Source organism: Phocoena phocoena, chromosome 5 (genome assembly GCF_963924675.1).
Source record: "Phocoena phocoena chromosome 5, mPhoPho1.1, whole genome shotgun sequence".
NCBI classification, from domain to species: Eukaryota; Metazoa; Chordata; class Mammalia; order Artiodactyla; family Phocoenidae; genus Phocoena; species Phocoena phocoena.
In genome coordinates this window covers 109,489,629-109,495,756 of record NC_089223.1, presented here as the reverse complement: position 1 = coordinate 109,495,756, position 6,128 = coordinate 109,489,629, and positions in this window count along the sequence as shown.

The following is a 6,128-nucleotide window of genomic DNA, read 5'->3' as shown; positions in this document are numbered from 1 at the left end:
TCTTGCTTCTTTCCTTTCTCTTATTGCCATATCTTTGAAGGGTACCACACTTTTCTGACTCCTTCTCCCTTAGAAGCAATGCTTTTCCAAAGCTTCCAATTCTGGTCCCACTCACTTTCAAGGCCCTTCCCTGTAGCTATGAACTACCAAGTCCCAAACCTCAGGTCAGTATATTGGCACTAGTTTGTCTTTTATTTTCTGGGTGTGATTCTTGTCTCGGCTTCACATGTATTCTCAGCTCTCCTCTTTCTTTCTTAAGCCTTCCTTCTCTTACTCTCCATACCCCCAGGCTTGCAGCAATGGCAAGACATCCGTTGGAATTTGATGTTTATTTCTCTTACAAGCAATGTGAGGTTCATGGTATTCTCTATCTCCTATGAATGCTAAAAATGTGGTCATGTGTGGTTTTTAAAATTTTTTTGTTAAACTAATAGGTTCTTTGGGAAGGGACGAATGCATGAAGATAATAGGATACAGGTGGCCACCATTATCCTCCAGACTTGCTATCTTGCTTTTTTGAGATGTTTTCTCTCAAAATTCTTCTGTACTCTTACCCTTATTTCTTTGCTCCTAGGAACCACAGAGAATATGATAAGGAATTCAGCATCAATGGAAACCTATGTAACTACAATACTTCAAGAATTTAACTCCTTACTACTGTCACGATGTTAAACACTGGGGAAATTCCTTAAAAACAACTAGCACACTTAATAAATGGTATTTTAAAATAATGGCAATGATAGGAAAATTGCTACTTTTCTGTAAGGACTTAACTGTGTATATAAATTATATCAAAATAATACATAAAAAACATTGGGGTTTTTTTTCCCCTGAATAGTTAAGGAATGAGTCATCAGTGTTATACCCTATAGCAAGGAGAAGAAAAATTATAATGACTCCCTCATTCAACCACTTAGTTGAAATTAATTGTATAAAAAGAGGACAACACAAACTTATCCAATAGTTTATAGCCTAATTTTTCCACTATTTAAACAAATCAAGACTCATATGTTTACATACAAAACCAATTTTATTATAATTAAACAAAAAGAGGCTACTTAATACAAATGTTAGCATTCTCTTTCCACTGAAACCAAAAGATACAATTTTATTAATTTTCATTTCTTTCTGCTATAGTCCAAATGATTGAACTTTTAGTCCACAATGTCCTTCACTGTGTCTTTGCATCATTCCTGACTTCTGGAATATCCATGAACATCCTGAGTAATATTATAATAACATGTCTTACTCCACTGTTTTCTAACTCTGGTTGTTGGCAAAAAAAGAAGTTGTTTGTTTTTAATGTGGAGCCATTCTGCTTCTTTGTAATTGCAGTATTGCTTCTGTATCCATTGCATAGAACAGTGTTTCTCAAAGTCATTACATCACCTGCATCATTCCCCTGGGTTGAGTGTCAAACTGCGGTTTCCAAGGCCCCAGGCTGCTGAATTTGAATTTCTACCTGTAGAACCCAGTAGCCTCCATTTTAACAACCTAAGCAGCCACTCCTAAGCATAGTGCTCCAGGGAAAGAGTCAGTGCCTTGTGCTGCACTAAGCTAGTCTGGTCTCCCCACAGCCTGCTCCAGTCCTTAACGCTTTCTCGCATGATAAAATTTCCAGATGCTTGGTGATCTTAGGTACCTTCCTATGGATATCCATATCCATAGTTGTTATCAAGGTCCATAATTATTTAAATTTGGCATCCGAAATTAAACCTGATCCTGTAGAAATGGTCTGTTAACGTAGAATACAGCAGAACTCTTACCTTCCTTGATCTATTACTTATATTGAAGTAACTTAACACTGACATTTTTAGCAATTACTGTACATAACTCTATTGGTTCATAGAATGATTGTAATCAACTAAAGTCACAGATTTTTTTTTTACTTGAACGCCCATATTTATTCTAATCCAAACACAAAATCTTCATTTATCCCTGTTAGCTTTAATATGCCATCTTATTAAGATAATTTTCAAGATTTGGTTCCTTCACCTATCATATAAATATGTTCACTGATGGCTTCATACTGCATGAAATAGTCTCTAATAGAAAGCCACAAGTCTCTGTCCTTTACCCTATTTTTTAAAATATAATTCAGTTCTTATATGCAAATTCAAATATCCTCAAATATGTCCTTTACCCTATTCTATCTGGTTTTTATAACTGACTTGGGTGAAGATAAGGAGAGTATCTCTGGGGTACTCTGTACCAAGATGTTCAAAGGCACAGAAATGTCAATTTTCCCTAAAGAGATGAGAGAGGGAGAGTTATTTTATATTTTAAAAAATTATGCCATAGAATGCAAACTCACATGGTTTTTAATTAAGACAGAATAATTCACAGAAATATCTCTCTTCTGCCAGACACTTAGGACAATTGCCCTGGTCTCTCCAGCCATACAGTTTTACTTTCCCCTTCAATTAGGAATAGTCCAAGGAAAAGTTTGAGAAGCACCAAAATAAGATACCCTGTTTATTTTCATGTCCTCTGCAGAGTCGAGAAGCCTATGTTCATCCAGTCACTTATAAAAATACTGAATTGAATAGGGTAAGGGCATTCTACTAGAGAATTTTTCATAATATATAAAGCCATTTCTAGACATTATTGAGAGGAGGCAACCTATATTACTCCAACAAGTCAAAACAAACACCAGTAACTAGCTGCTATTTGATTTTCAAGCAGTCCTTTATCTATCAGCTTAGTAACCTAAAAATAAACCATTTTAGTTTATCAAACCTTTTCCTAGGTTGACATTTATTGGCTCCCAATGACCATAACATTCATTTCTGCATGCTCAAAAACAAGCCTTTTAACAACCTATTGTCAAATCTGTAAACATGAATCAAGTTGTCTATAATTTCCAGAATCCACCCTAGTCCCCTCTTTAAAAATAAAGATGAAACTTACCCATCTGTGGTCTTGCAGTATTTCTCCTATTCGTCATGACTTTTCAAATACTTTTCAAAAACAGTAGCTCTGAGATTATGGCTGAAAATTCTGTTACCACCCTGGTACCTAATATATCTGGTCTCATTTTAAATACCTTGGAGTTAGTTTACTAATCCCTTATCTATCTTGGGCTGAAATTCCCACTTCTCATAATTTGTTCTCCATATTCAGCTTAAAAACCCATCTAGAAAAGGGAAGGAAAGAGGGAAAGAAAGGGATGGGAAAGAGAGAAGGAAAAACAGGAGTTAAATGATTCTGCTACTTCTCTGATATACCTTCTGTTATCATCTCTAAGCAGTAGACTTATTATTTCCTTGTTATTTTTGACTAAAAAAAAACAAGGCTTATAGTTCCTTCTGGTCAAATTTACCATTTTTTTGGCCTTGATTTATTTGGGGACTTAATTGATGACACTTTTATAATAAATTTGCTAATTTCTATGCTCATCCTTGGCCACTCTTCCTTCTTTATACCTTTTATATATATCATTTGAAATTTGAGATTACTAAATAGCCATTCAGCTTTCCTAAGCTTTCTTCCATTTTATTAGAATTATTTCATAATTATTCAGCAGTTTGTGTGTGTGTGTGTGTGTGTGTGTGTGTGTGTGTTTAAATCTCTCTTTGTTAGCCATAATCCCTTTCTGAGACTCAAGTCCCTGGGTCAAAATTTTTTTTCTTTGAACTTTTTGCAAAAGTTTCCCAAGGCACCTGTCTGACTCTATTTAGGGTTTGCTTTTCTGGCCATTATAAACTATTTGCTTGGAGTTCTCAACATCTTTTATGTCATAGCACATCACTGATGATAGCCTCACATGTGACACACCCTCACCATGTATCCTGAGTTTTACAACCTCAAATATATTTTGTCTGAAAGTAAAATTTTGTAATCATATTTAATTGCCACATATATTGCTATCTGTCATTTATGAGTGCTCTTCACAATGCCTGATAAACAGGCTGTTGCTTATGTGGAATTCCATGCCACTTGCTAAAACGTCAACCTTTTTCTCCCACTCAAGGAAGCATACTGTAAGAACATAAGAGCAATGATATCATCAGGATAACCTTGACTACGTTCAAACGTATGTATTTTTAGAAAGTAAGTGATCTATAATTTAATTTATCTTACTATGAGTAACAAATTACTTGCAACTCACCTCGTGTGCCAAGTCCAAGTTGAGGACGACAAAGGTGCTTTCTCCTGCTGTTCCTATCCCCTTCACACCACCAATTACCTTTTCCTCACTCGGCAAAATTAAGTCCAGGCTTCACTTGACTTTAATTATGAGAGCAGTCAGTAATTTATCTCATTAGGATGGTCCAAGTCTCCTTTCTTGACAAATAACCTGCCTTTGTACAATCTGGATGTCTTTTGGCTCAGTAGTCCGTAACATTCTCCCACACTATTTCTAATGTGGTAGTATTTTGGCAGTCTGTTTATATGAGCCTTTTAAATGTGGCAATGAAATTCCATGATGTCTTTAGAGTAAAGAAATGCACATTTTTGTAATCATTAAATTTAAAATAAATTATCTAACATAAGTTGAAGTTAAACACAAAACTGTCTTTAAAAGGTATTTTTCGGGCTTCCCTGGTGGCGCAGTGGTTGAGCGTCTGCCTGCCGATGCAGGGGACACGGGTCCGTGCCCCCGTCCGGGAGGGTCCCACGTGCCGCGGAGCGGCTAGGCCCGTGAGCCATGGCCGCTGAGCCTGCGCGTCTGGAGCCTGTGCTCCACAACGGGAGAGGCCACAACAGTGAGAGGCCCGCGTACCACAAAAAAATTTTTTTTTAATTTTTAGAAAAAGGTATTTTTCAAACAAAAAATCCTAACAATGAATACTGAATTAAAAACTGTTAGATCATTAGACAATGCACATAGTGATAAAAGCACCAAGGACAAAGAGGCTGGAAAGGAAAGGAAAGGAGACAAGAAGGGGAAGTTTGGGAGTTCTGAGCAGGCCATCCCTCCATGCTTGTCTTCTTCTAATACACAGATTATGGCTAAACTAGAATTCTCTTTTTCTTTTAATTAAATGCCATTTGGAATGAGCAGTTTTTCATTCTCCAGCTGCTTGTGTTATAATTTCCACAATGTGGTACAAACAAATTAAAGCCAATTTGTTTCTTATATAAAATATAGAACTTGCTTCTCAGCATATTTCAGGACTCCTGACACACCTGTATAAATCTGTTCTACACTCCAAAATCTTCAGTGTAAAGGGAATATAATCTTTAGTAAATATGGTGAAAAAAAACTTCTTTTAAAAAACTAAATTTTATTTATGAAGCCCCTTTCCTATCTAATCACGTGACCCACTTCAATTCAATTTCCCTGATGTTTTTAACGTAGAGTTTGACTAAATAAATCCACTGAATTTGCTCTTTCAAAATCCTAAAACATCCTTTTGGGATCTAAAAGACTTTCAAAGTTCTTCCCTCTATCCAGGTAATCAAAATATAACATGGCAAAAGACAAACACTTTAGCTGTGGTCCTTTGGCTACCTGAATATCTTCTGACAAAGCAGAAGGAAAAAAAAGAAGTGAAGGAAGTAAGGGGAGGGAGGGAGAGAAGAAAAGAGGGAAGGGGAAAAGAGGGAAGGGGAAAATGTTTGTTTTGTACATAACAAAATATTGAAGACATTGTTTTAAAATGAGCACATTTTTTAAAAAGACCCCATACAGTCTGTTAGCAGATGTATTAGAATGCAACAGTTACTATCTTCAAAATGGCCTTACTATTCCATGATCCTCTTTTTAAACTTATTTTTGCTAGTACCTATATTTCTAAGGAAAAATGTTTTCTTCCTTGCAATATAAATACCACTATACCGTGTTGCAATGCATAATGGTACCAAGAGCTAGAGCTCTCCCTGTCCTTGGGGTTGCATTTAACATTAGTGAATGCAAAATTCTGTACTCTTCCACTCTCACCTACAAGGCAATGGCAGCAAATGTGCACAGCAAATGCCATAAAGCACTATGAACAAGAGTGAACATCAAGGCTTAGCTCATTATACTAAACTTTCTTTACTGCCCAAAAAACTATCTTTTTAAAATTCAGAGTTTACTTTTTATGACTATTTTCACATGAATTTATTTTTAAGAACTAAAACATTATCCTAAAATATATTATTAACTTACTTAGCACTACCTTGACACAACAAAAATCAAA